At 38.8% G+C, this 13,459-nt stretch overlaps 1 non-coding gene across 1 annotated transcript; it reads left to right on the forward strand.

Annotated features, from left to right (window-relative positions):
* The first annotated feature begins 11,498 nt into the window (after nucleotides 1–11,498).
* On the forward strand, nucleotides 11,499–11,605 carry LOC122666358. Its single transcript, XR_006333551.1, has one exon. It is a non-coding gene; the product is annotated as a small nucleolar RNA R71 (small nucleolar RNA).
* Nucleotides 11,606–13,459: the final 1,854 nt, after the last annotated feature.

Below are 13,459 nucleotides of genomic sequence, written 5' to 3' on the forward strand. Positions count from 1 at the left end.
TACCTATATATTTACTATGGTTGATACAATTTGATATGTTGGTGTAAAACGCAATTTACCTATATGTTATATCAACTTAGTTTCGTACTCTGATATAAGGATATGTTTTAGTACTTCCGCTACTACTTTGATTGTGACCATGATATTGGGTTGGTAGTTGTGTTACTACAATCGTAGATCCTGGTGTTGGTGTAGGATACGGGGTATCCTACTCACACTGCCCAGTGTTAGAGAGTGGGTTGTGACAAGTTGTATATAAGGTAGACAGGGATACTATTTTGCCCGCTCATATTTTAGATACTAAGGCATGTAATTTGAAAGTAACAGATAGGGGTATATATAATCTCTTTGAATTCGGTTCTCTTTATTAAGAGTTTTCTCTTTCATAAAAAAGAAAGAAAGAAATAAAGCAAAGAAGAAGGGAAGGTTTGTTGGGAAGGAGAGAGTAAGAGAAAGGAGAAAGAACTTGCCTAATAGGGGCATTTGGGGCCGCAGAATGAGGGCTAGAACTCACCTCCCAACAAGGGCATGGGAGATATAAGCAATAGTTGCAGAGGAATAACATGGGTTAGGCGGTGGGTGGAGGAAGAATAGGGCTGCCCGAAAGCTGTATTCACCTATGATTTCCACTCTCTCCCTTATCTTGTTGATGATAATGATGTTTATGCTTTGTTTCATTTCATAACCGTTACTACTGGGGAATTATTGGATTTGGTGCTTGGGAGAGGAGAAAGGCAAAGACGATTTCCAAATCTTAATTGGGTGATTGGGTCTCAAATTCATCTGACAGGTTATAAACTTATGAAGTTCGTCTTCTTTGCTGTCATTTCCTTTTGCAAATACATAGAGCGGCTATTGAGGATGGGTTGGGGCAGTGAGTTGGGAGGAGAAAATTTTCCAACACCATCTCACTTGCAATGGTCGGTGATTGGAGCTAAGCTATGACGGTAGCTAGTGTGCAATGGTATGGGCGATGTGTAATGGCGGGGCGTAATGGTAGTGACGATGTTTGCAACGGTGGCAGACAATTGTAGCTCTTGCAGGAGGGGGCTTGCGTTTCTAAAAATAAAACCAAATGTCTACTTTACCATCATAGTTAGGTCTTATGAGCACATGCTCATTAAACTTGAGAGAAAAAATGAAGGAACAATGTTTTTGGCCATAATCCATAATAGACTCTTGAGTCTATTATGATTTTGGGGGTATTTTCATTTATTTTAAATAAAAACAAGTTTATAAAATGATACTAAACATATGAAAAAATGTTAGAAAATGAAAATGAAAAATGATACCAAAAAGACCCTTAAAAATACCAACAAAAACAAAAATATCATTGAGAATAGGATAAAGATACCACGACACTAAGTGTTGGTGCAGGAATCATCTCAAGAATTTTCCCATAAGAATTAGGGCAAATACAAGAAAAGAGTAACATCTCTTTCCATCATCCCATAGAAAGAGGAAACCATTCCATAACCGAATGCACAGCGGAAAGAGATCGATTCAGGTTTCTTTCGCATTCCAAGATTATCAAACCATACAAGACTAACCACAAAAGAGTTAGTTAGATTTTCTAACCTGAAGAGCCTCAAGTGTTGCTCCTCCTTCAGATAGTTGTTCTTCCGCCAATGAGCACACAAAGAAAGATGTTCTTGAACCTTCTTGATGCAACCAAGATTCCTCAAGCCAATGCAACAATCTTCTCCAAGGATGTAAATCCAAATCTTGAAAACAACCTAGGGTTTCACCAAACTTGAATTCTCAAAACTCAAATTGAGCAAGAGAACAAAGAGAGAGAGAGAGAGAGAAAATCAGCAAAGGGGAGGGGAGAACAGACAAACCGAGCCAAGAAGTTTGGCCGGCATCTCCTCTCTTGTGTTTATATGGGTGTGGGCTCTAAGAGCCCCTCTTGCAATCCATGTGAGAGTCGGACTCTCTCCCTCTCTCTCTCTCTCTCTCTCTCTCTCTCTCTCTCTCTCTCTCTCTCTCTCTCTCTCTCACACACACACACACACACACACACACGCACACCACTTGATCCCTATACCACAAGACGGTATGACTATAGTGTATACATATGCTCCACTTTTCCACCAGGATCAGTGATGTAGTATCTAAGGCTAACTCATTCACAACGATAATTCAATAGATCGAAAGAGAAACAGTAAAATATTAACAATATCAAAGTTTGCGAAAGCTACATTGTAATATATATATAGTTTATCCAAAATGTTTACAAGTTCTTCCAATTAGGACGTATGTATTAAATACTACTTAATTAATACATCATTCATGAAAGGAAGCAAAAGAATACATGAAGTATCAAAAGATGACCACCCGGCCAAAAATACTGTTCCCATGGGAACAAACATCGTAGTAGCAGTTTGGCCCATGCTCCTCAACCTCAAGAGTCCACCAGTCATCACTACTACCCTTAGGAATCACATATTCTGAACCACCCGGCTCCTACACACTTGCAACAACATCTAAAAGAAGATTTCCTCGAGGAATGAGCTTCACTAAGCCCAATGAGTAATCAGATTATACACACAAACACATATATATGTAAATGCACAGATATCATGATGAGTGAATGCATTAGTTAATTTTCCACCTAACATCACATCGTAAGTTAGGTATAGTGCTACTGCAACACCCTAGGTAGCATCCCTGACTCCAATCCCTCACACAGATGGTAGCCCGACGATGACAAACCCTAGTTGCGCTAGGAGCCTACCGGTCCAGGTATCTAAATCGGCCTCGATAATCCTAGTACCTCGATCGGTCTTACTGGTTTACCCAACAAGCCCCCAATGTTTAATCCTACTACCACGGTTTAGGTCCTAAATTGGGATCGCCGCTCCTAGTACCTCGATCGGTCCTGTTGGTTTCCCCAGGAGGATTATCCAACACATGAACCCCTATTGGCAAGGGTCGTAGCACTGCGTCTAAGTCATCCTAACTAGCATACAACTAAATGCATATTAGAGTACGCATATATGTAGGCCAGAGGTTGAGTCTATAGTACCTCGCTCAGTCTCAGTATCCTCTTGCCCCCTCTAGCTTATACATGCATATATAATTTTATTATCACATGGCGATCCCAAGTCTAACGCATACTTATGGCACTTGGATCCCATTGATCACATCCATCTCACAATCACCATTCATTTCAACAACTCATCACATAACTATCATCCATTCACTATTTACATGCATATCTGAACTAATATACATATTCGCATTCATAATCACACCATAGCAGTTTGAATGTAAACATAACTCCTAAGCATCCAACGTTCAACATGATAGCATCCTACATAGCTAGCTTTAGACTAACATTCATATGGGACATGAAATTCCAATTAGACAAGCATAGTGATTATACATCATTGACATATTAAGCATAGGAAATGCATGAATGGCATTCACATATTATGAGTGTGAAACATTCCAAAAATAAGGTCAAGTATCCAATTTCCTCATCTGGTGTTTTCAATCGATTATCCGATTCATGGCCCAAAACCCTAGATACTGGTAGGTTCTCATGTGTATTTAAGTACCCTAGGCATGAGCACAAACATGAATTAATTAATGTTTAAACCCCCACTAGAGAGGGAGTCTTCAAAAGATTCCAAATTCTAAAATTGGTTACTGGCAAATACATTTTACCCTGTCCGGCAGATGCAAATATTGTTAGAGTTTGTATGTGTTAGAGTTTATATGTTGTAAGGGTATTTTAGGGACTAGTTAGTTTACTAGTTGCCTTATATTGTAATTCTCTTTTTTTTTCCTTTTACCTCCCTAGGGAGGAATATGTAATTTGTTCTATTCTCATTAGTGGAGTAATATAGGTGTGTGAGAGACATTCTCTCTAACACACAATTTTCCACCATATTCTCTTTCTCTCCAATTCTTCATCTTCATCTTCTTCTTCTTTTATTCTCTTTCTATCTTCTTCTTCTTTCTTACCTTACATCCATTACCTAAATCTCAACTTGGTATCAGAGCATTCTCTGATTTTGATTTAAGAGTCATTCTACCAGCTCTCTTTCTTCTCTCCCTCTCTTTGGAACCCTAGGTTACAAAGGGGTTCCAAGGAAGGGGCTGCTATGTGAAAAAACTTTGAAGGAATCATGCCATATGTCTAGATGAAGACTATGGAAGCACCAACAAAGGTATTTAGGTGAAGATTTGACTATTTGAATCTCAAATCAATAAAGGAATGTTCAGACTGGGTTACCGCCAGCTCCTGATTGTATAGCTTGTCTCTTCTTCACCCTACATTTGTTTAAGCCCAATCTTGGTTCATTGGAGTCGCCCTAGGCTCCTCTTTCAAGCCCCCAAAAGCCTGATTGTAAAGGGAGAAAGATCAAGACTTGCAACTCATGTTTATGCTGCTGCTAAAGTACTGCCAACATCTCCTTCCTTTCTTTTGATTCTCCTCTATTCCAACATATTTTGCAATAGGGGTAGGCTTGTTAGAATCGCCCAGAGGCATCCTTTAAGGTTCTTAGGGACTCGGCTAGTGATATGGAATGGTTGTAGAACATAGTTCTTTTCTTTACAGCTTCACAGGTACCGCAAGCTTCTGGTTTACCTCTTTGTTTTATCTATACAGCCTTGTGGTGTGCTGCATGGTTGTTGTTGGTTGAAGGAGTACTTTATTAGAGTGTTTTTTATTATTATGGAGTGAAGCTAAGGTGAACATAGTACATTTGATTCAACTATTTTTAAGAAACTATTGCTTGTTTCCTTACTCGTGGTGGAATTGATTGCTGATTTATTTCTGTAATTGGGTTGAGTGTGGTCTCCCCATTTGAGTTGAATACTTTTCTTTTGAAGTGTGACTGCTTTATGTTGATAAGGAAAGTGGTTTGAGCTTCTCCAGTTGTGGTGTTGCATTTCTTTGATCTTTGAGTTATTCACTTTGTTTGACTATTGGACTATGTTCTTTCTTGGGTTGAGAATATCCTCCCCATTTGACTGGGTATTACTTTCATCTTGTCAGTGTGTTGTTTAGAGAAGTGAATCAACAAAGGTTGTTTGGAGCTTTCTTGATAAGCATTTGTCTCTGTTTGGGTACAGTGTGTACTCCCCATTGGATTTAAGTATCATTTCCTTTTCTTTGTTCATTCCTACATTATGTCAGCTCTTGGAGGAAGAGGGCAGGGTCCACCCCAAGGAAATGACAGAGATAGGTTCCGCTGTGACCACTATTGGAAGTTTGGACACACACGAGAGAGATGTTGGGCACTTCAAGGCTATCCCCCTAGTATACCAGGCAGCAGGAGAGGGGGAGCCAGAGCATGCACCTTGTTGACTGAGAATACACCTATTCGACCTCCATATGGACTATAGACAGACACTGGTGCACTTTTAGCTTCTTCAACTTCCACTTTATAGGCCTCTACATTTGGCCCTTCTACTACCTCTAGGTGGGTCATTGACTTTGGAGCCACTAACCACATGACCAACATATCTCAATATTATGACTCTTACTCAACCTATTATGGTCAAGAAAAGGTTAGAGTTGTTGATGTTCCTATTCTTCTATTTCTGGTAAAGGCATTGTCTGTGTCACTTCTTCTCTCTCTCTTGACTCTGTTCTATATGTTCCTCAGCTTCATACTAATCTCTTATCTGTGAGCCATCTAACCAAATCCTTGAATTGTTCTGTTACTTTTTTTCCGTCTCATTGTGTTTTTTAGGATTTGGTGACAAAGAGGGTAATTGGCAGAGGAAGTGAGGAAAAGGGACTCTACCTTCTTGATATAGGACCATCTCTTGTTACGACTACTCAGTCCTATGTATGTGGGCGTAATGACAATAGTAATGACTCTGTGATGTTGTGGCATCAGCGTTTGGGTCACCCTTCTTTTGGTATTATGAGGGCAAAATTACGTCACTTGTTTTCTTCCATTCCTTCTTCCCATGTATTTAAGTCTGAACCCTGTTTATTTGCCAAACATTATTGTTTGAGTTAAAAAATTACCACAAGCGTACGGCTCAATCGTAGCTACGGGTCGAACACAAGGAGATATACGTCACTCTATTTAACTAACATAAAAGTAATGCAAAGTGAACCAAATTAAAGTGTTAAATTAAATTAACTAAACTAATGAAAATTAATGCATCCTAACTCATAAGCATCTAACAAAATTAAGGGATTAAATTGACGTCCTAACACATGAGCATCTAACCTATCAAACTAACGCAAATTGGAAGGAATAAAAACAAACTATAAAACTAATACAAATTGAAAGTAATGAAAATGCAGCCACACATCCACAACCACATAAACAAAATAACCACATAAAAAAAAGAAATAAAAGAAATAGCTGGAGAAGAAGAAGAAGAAAGAAAGAATGAGATAGAGGAGAGGGAGAATGAGATTGAGAGTTTAGAGAATGCAAACCTAGATGTGCTTGAACCGGATTAATTGAAGAAGCTTGAATGAATACTTGCATGAACTTACCATGGCCTCCTCTTCTAAATCTCCAAGTCTTGTCATCAACATAGGAGCTTAGACTAGGAAGCTTTAAACTAAAACTATTACAACCATATTGAAGACATTAAAGCATAAACTAATCCTATTACAACCATTAACTAATCTTATGAAAGCAAAATTAAGAATTTGAAAGAACTAATCTTATGAAATCAAACTAAGAACTAAAGCCAAAAATAGGAGAAGAAGAGAAAATTTCACTAAGTGAATGAGCAATATTACAAAGGAGAGGGTAGGGATATTTATAGGGGGAAGAGAGGAGAAGAGAGAAGAAGGAAGTGTAGGAGAAATATTTCCTAAGAAAAGATAATATTCTCTTCTCCTTCCTCTTTACAATGCCTTGAATCCTAAGAAAAAGAAAAAAATAGAAAGAAGAAAATACAAAAAATCCTAGCTACATAAACCTTCTATTTCTAGAAAAGTAAATTTCTAATTTTAACTTGTGCTTCCTTTTCTTTGTAGGTGTCTTCTCCAAGCAATGAGATCAAGGCATCTTTGACCTTTCAACCTTCCATAGATGAGAGAATATCTTTCAAAATAAATCTATCCCAAGTAGAATTCCAAAAGTGCCCTTGAAAAGTTGGAGGAGAGAGAGAGCAAGGGTGATGACTAGGATTCCACTCACAATTAATGAAATGTCAAATCTGTCCTTCAAAAAATGTAGAGAATGGGATGCTTATATGGGTCTCACTGTTGTATTCCTTACGAAAAATAACCCAAAATAGACCCAAATTTTGTCCAATTTGGAGTTCGGGAGCCCAAGATATCTCAAGTTGAAGTTGGACTGCTCAGAGCCTTCCAAATGGAATCTTTCGGCTGACAGAAAGATAACTTCTAATAATTGAGCTAAGGCCCCTGGAATCCGAACTTCCGCTTTACTTTGTCCCCGGCTGACTATCAATAATTACAAATAAACCCTTATCCACGGAAATGGTTGTAACTTCTTCGTTTCAATTCGGAATCAAGTGCCGTTTGAACCGTTGCGAAGCTGACTTGACGGGCTACGCATCCATACTATTAACACCTCAAAATTATGCTAAGGGGTCTACTGTAATCACATTCAAATTTGATTGATTGACGTGATTCTTTCAGTGCTCAATCCAAACTTGATTTTCTTGACTCCTGGGCGCTTCCGGCTATTCTTAGCATCTTTTGCTCCATTTTCACAAGAATTCACCTAAAACCTGAAAAGCACAAGAAAGCACTGAAATAACTCTGTCCAATGTGGTAAAATGTATGCTTTATGCCCTAAGATTTCACACATAAATGTGCTCATCAGATTCCCCCACACTTGAACGTTACTTGTCCTCAAGTAAAGCAAAAGAAAAACTAATCTAGAATGCAAAAAATCTCAACTCACTTTCGTAGGAATCATAGTTGCACTTAGCATGTGCAACAAGCCTTTGAACCCCTAGGTTACCCCTAGTGGACGAGTTGTGTCTCATGGGTGTTTGCAGTGAATATACACCCAAAATTCAATTGTAAATGAATGCTGCAAATTTTAATCATGGCATAAGTAGGACAGTGCACATAATCCCAAAAAGTGCTCAACTAAAGATTAAGGAGCCAAAGGTTCCCCCACACTTGAATTTTATCACCCATATCAATTCAAGTAACAAGCATGCATCAAGATTAAGGGATCTCCTCATATCTTCTAAACACTACTCACCTTCAGGTAAACCACTCATAGCATCGATGGAACTAAAGACTTAGGCTTTGAGTATTTTTTACTATACTTTTTTCCAGGCATTAAGACAAAAGCTTTTTTTCTTTCTCAACAACAAACTCTATTTCTACTCCACTACTGTTCCCTGAATGACATGGTGGAGCATACACTAGACACCCAAATACTTGGTAGCTTCGTTTTTTGCATATATCCATAAGACATTGAGACATTGATGCAAGAGTTTTTTTTTTTGAGTTTCCTTCCAAGGAATTTCGATCAAGTCACCCTGCTTCATGAGGCACAGTGCCCTGTCTAGTCCCAAGGAATTCCACTTTTCTTTCTTGTTCCTTTCTTCTTTTTTTTTTCTTTTTTTTTTTCATTAACTTTCATGCCTTGCCTTGCCACAAACAAATTGGTCTCAACTACTAGCCAAAAGATCAAGGGGTCCATAAAATACATAGAGAAATCTAGCCATCAAATGAAATAATGCTCATATTTTCCAACTCAATCCCTCTCACCGGATACAAACCAACTATCATCCTTGAAAAGGGATTTTTTTATTATTTCGCATGCTAGGGCACCTAATTCCCTCTTTCTCTCGCTTTGCAATCAAAGAGATGTATGCACAAATTCAAACTATTGCCACAATCAAAATTCAGCAATTAACCCCCCCACACTTAATTCATGCAATGTCCTCAATGCATGCAGAAAAGAAAGAATAAGGACAAGGGATGAGATGAGGGGGCTTACCAGATATAATCAATAAAGAGGATCATGAAGAGTCATGACCTCTACAAGAAGTACTAGGGTAAGCAACAGAAACCTCAATCCATGGTCGGTAAATGTATAAAGAGCTTCAAAATCAAAAAATACTCGACCACGAATTTTAGTAAAGTGAGACAGAAGATGGAAGTTAAGCACAACATGAAAATCTGCCCACATGGGACAGTAGAAAATGAAGGCAGTGAATAATAATCCATGTAGACAAATCCTCACATTCCCTCCCATGGTCAATATAAAATGCATGTCATTATCACAAAAACCAACCAAGAATGGATCGCAATAAACATCAAAAGGAACATGAATATCAGTAACCCCATCAAGATAATTATAAAAAATGGGAGGTTTACTCAAATCAATCCTAGCATTAAAACTATCCGCTCTTTGCATAACTTGGGTTGCCAAATAAGGATCATGATAATCTGCTTCAAAAGCATCATGACTAACATTGTCTTCCTCAATAAAATCATCAAGCCTAGGAAGTTTGGACCAATCAACATACGGGGCAATAATGGGAGAATCAAATATGAAGGGTTGAGGAATGGAGGTGGATAGGGGTTCAAGGGGCTCCAATGGTGGTTGGATGCTCCAGACCTCAGATAAGGTGGTATCATCAACACCTTCCAATTCCTCCGTACAGCCCTTAAATCTCGAATCAAAATCAAAAAAGAAAGTCTCATCATCTGGAAATTTCTGAAGCACATGTACCTCTTCATCCATATCAGGATGCCTGCCCAACCTGAACACATTAAAATCCACAAAAGTATTACTAAAAGAGAGCTTCATAAGACCATTCCTGCAATTGATTAAAGTATTACTGGTAGCAAGGAAAGGTCTACCCAGAATAATAGGGATTTGGTCCTTGAAGTTGGCAATAGGTTGGGTATCTAAAACAATAAAATCCACAGGAAAAATCAATTTCCCAACCTTCAACAGGACATCCTCAATCATTCCCTTAGGAACTTCTTGTAGAGGTCATGACTCTTCAAGCTGAAGAGTGATTTTGGTGGGTTTCAGCTCTCCCAATCCCAATTGTTGGTAGACATGGTAAGGTAATAGATTCACACTTGCACCAAGGTCCAATAAGGCATGATCAATGGTGGTGGTGCCTATAGTGCAAGAAATGGTGGGGCTTTCAGGATCCTTATGTTTGGCTGCTACTAGCTATGAGATGAGAGAACTAATGTTAGCAGTCAAGAATGCCTTTTTGGGCACATTGGTGGTCCGTTTTTGGGTGCATAAGTCTTTGAGGACTTTAGCATAAGCGGGGACCTGAGCTATGGCATCCAGTAAAGGAATATTCACCTGAACCTGTTTAAAAATATCCAAAATTTTCTCCACCGAAGGAGACTTTTTACAAACCAACCTATTTGGGAAAGGAGCAGGTGGGGTATAAACTCTCTCAGGGGTGGTCCTTTTTTCTTTCTCAACAGAATCATCTTTGGTTTCCTCAACCAAATCATCTGGAATCTCTTCAGGTTCATCAGATGAACTAGGAACAGTAGGCACTTCAATGGCCTCATCAGAAGGGGGAGAGTTAACAGGAGTATGAGATGGTAAAGACTGAGGTATACTAGCCTGTTGATACTCACGGCCACTCCTTAAAGCATATATTGCATTGACCTGGCTAGAAGGCCCTTGATGTTGTTGGCCTTGTGCAACATTGAGTGGAGGAGCTTGGGTACCTTGCTGAGTGTGAACCTGATGCCTAGGATTTGGCTCAGGTTGGCTAGGTAACTTTCTTGTTTCCCTCTCATGTACGATGGTAACAAGCTGGGTGAGTTGTCTCTCTATATTATTTTGAGCTGTCATGAGATGGGTTATCTTGTTTTCCATCTCACTCATTCTTGTTGCCTCTCCTGTATTGAAAAACCCTGGGGGTGGCTGATAAGGAGCAAGGAGAGGTGGCCTAGCAGAATTAATAGAAGGTCCTACATGAGAACGAAGGGGGAAGGAGTTAGGAGATATTCCATGGCTTTGTGGTGCATAGTTGGGCCTTGGGACACCAAGCTAGCCTTGATGGTTAAAGTTGGATGGGCCTGCTTGGCCCCCTTGATTCCAGGAGAAATTGGGATGATTTCTCCATCCTAGATTGTAAGTGTTACTATGTGGATTGTTTTGGTAAAGGGCACTTACATTCTTGGTGTTGGAATTACCCACAAAGGTATTGGGGCATTCCTCCATAAGATGTCCAGGGGTATGGCACCAACTGCATATTGACCCATGGTTGACCTGGTTAACCGATATAGGCTCTTTAAGAACTATGGACTCCAACCTTTTTATGAGGCTATCAAGTTTGGCCTCTTTTGCTGTCATACCCTCAATAAGATATCCCTTAATGGTTCTTTCAACCTCTCGGGAAGATTCCCACTCCCTTGTCTTATCAGCCAAGTTGGTTAAGAATGTCCATGCATCATTCTCCTCAGAAAAAGAAGTAAAGCCTGCTGGCACAAGTAAAGCCTGCTGGACACATGGACTCTACAAGTTGCTTGGTCTGATAACCAATACCCTCATAAATAATTTGGCATAGCTGCCACAAGTCGAAAACCATGGTGAGGGCATTCTAAGAGGAGGTCCTTAAATCTTTCCATGAATTTAGAAAATGACTCATGTGGTTTCTGCCTGAACTAGAGTATGTCACTCTTGAGTTTATTAGTCTTGTAAAGAGGAAAAATTTTTCTCAAGAAGACTGGTAAATTGATCCCATGTGGTAATGGAATTAGTAGGCATTCCATAGAGCCACTTCTTGGCCAGGTCTTTCAGGGCAAAGGGTATAAACCTAAGCCTAACTGCATCATCAGTCAAATTCTGGACCTTAATTAGAACACAGACCTCCTCAAATTCCGTAAGGAAAAGATATGCATCCTCATTAGCCATCCCATGGAAATGGGGTAGCATGCTAATAAAGTTGGTCTTGAGTTCATAGGTATTCCCTGTAACAACAGGCAGACTAATGCATGAGGGTTGTGCAGCCCTGGTAGGGTAGAACCTATCCTTAAGAGTCTTGGGTTGTTGGTCACCTATGGTCAAAGGTGGGGTCAAAGGTGGTAGAGAAGGTGGTCTTCTAATAAGACGATTACTTGAATCACAAATCCACACCTTAGCCACCTAAACAAATATGAGGTCTCCTTTAGAAAAATTAAAGAAAAATAAAAGACTTAAAAAAATTACTAAAAATAAGAGGGAGCCCAAGGTAGATAGTGCATCTATCCCTCAAAAATCGAAACAATGGTTTAAAAGCTGTAAGGATGCCATATAGGTTGACAACAAGGGAACCCGTATAGTCTTCTATAGCCACCTACGGGCGACTCCAATGTGGATTCTGATGTAGAGTGGAGGTCTACTATACGTTTATGTTTTCAACGCTCTCACTATGTCGCTTTCCTGTTATCAAGAGTGGTCACCTCCAAAGATAAATCACATGCCAATCCACCCAACCAAGTCAAGATATAGGGTCATAGGTAACTTAATCCTATGAGGGACACCAAAAGATGAAGGGTTGAAGCATATGAAGGACTTTAGATTGGGCGCACACTATTTGAAACAGAAGAGAAACAAGAAGAGGTTTTCAAAAACTGATTTTTTTTGTTATTTTTTTTTTTAGAAAAAGAAGAGAAAATAATAAACTAAAACACTTCGAACTACTTAAAAATCAGAAAAATAAAATGGACAATAATCTCCCCGGCAACGGCGCCAAAAACTTGTTTGAGTTAAAAAATTACCACAAGCGTACGGGTCAATCGTAGCTACGGGTCGAACACGAGGAGAAATACGCCACTCTATTTAACTAACTTAAAAGTAATGCAAAGTGAACCAGATTAAAGTGTTAAATTAAACTAACTAAACTAATGAAAATTAATGCATCCTAACTCATAAGCATCTAACAAAATTAAGGGATTAAATTGACATCCTAACACATGAGCATCTAACCTATCAAACTAATGCAAATTGGAAGGAATAAAAACAAACTATAAAACTAACGCAAATTGAAAGTAATGAAAGTACATCCACACATCCACAACCACATAAACAAAATAACCACATAAAAAAAAGAAATAAAAGAAATAGAGGGAGAAGAAGAAGAAGAAAGAAAGAATGAGATAGAGGAGAGAGAGAATGAGATTGAGAGTTTAGAGAATGCAAACCTAGATGTGCTTGAACCAGATTAATTGAAGAAGCTTGAATGAATACTTGCATGAACTTACCATGGCCTCCTCTTCTAAATCTCCAAGTCTTGTCATCAACATAGGAGCTTAGACTAGGAAGCTTTAAACTAAAACTATTACAACCATATTGAAGACATTAAAGCATAAACTAATCCTATTACAACCATTAACTAATCTTATGAAAGCAAAATTAAGAATTTGAAAGAACTAATCTTATGAAATCAAACTAAGAGATTAAGGGTTTGGAGAATGAAAACCTGGATGTGCTTGAAAAGGACTGAAATTGCTCCCTCTTCTAAATCTCCAAGTCTTGTCATCAACTTAGAAACTTAGGCTAGA

Source organism: Telopea speciosissima, chromosome 6 (assembly GCF_018873765.1).
Source record: "Telopea speciosissima isolate NSW1024214 ecotype Mountain lineage chromosome 6, Tspe_v1, whole genome shotgun sequence".
NCBI classification, from domain to species: domain Eukaryota; kingdom Viridiplantae; phylum Streptophyta; class Magnoliopsida; order Proteales; family Proteaceae; genus Telopea; species Telopea speciosissima.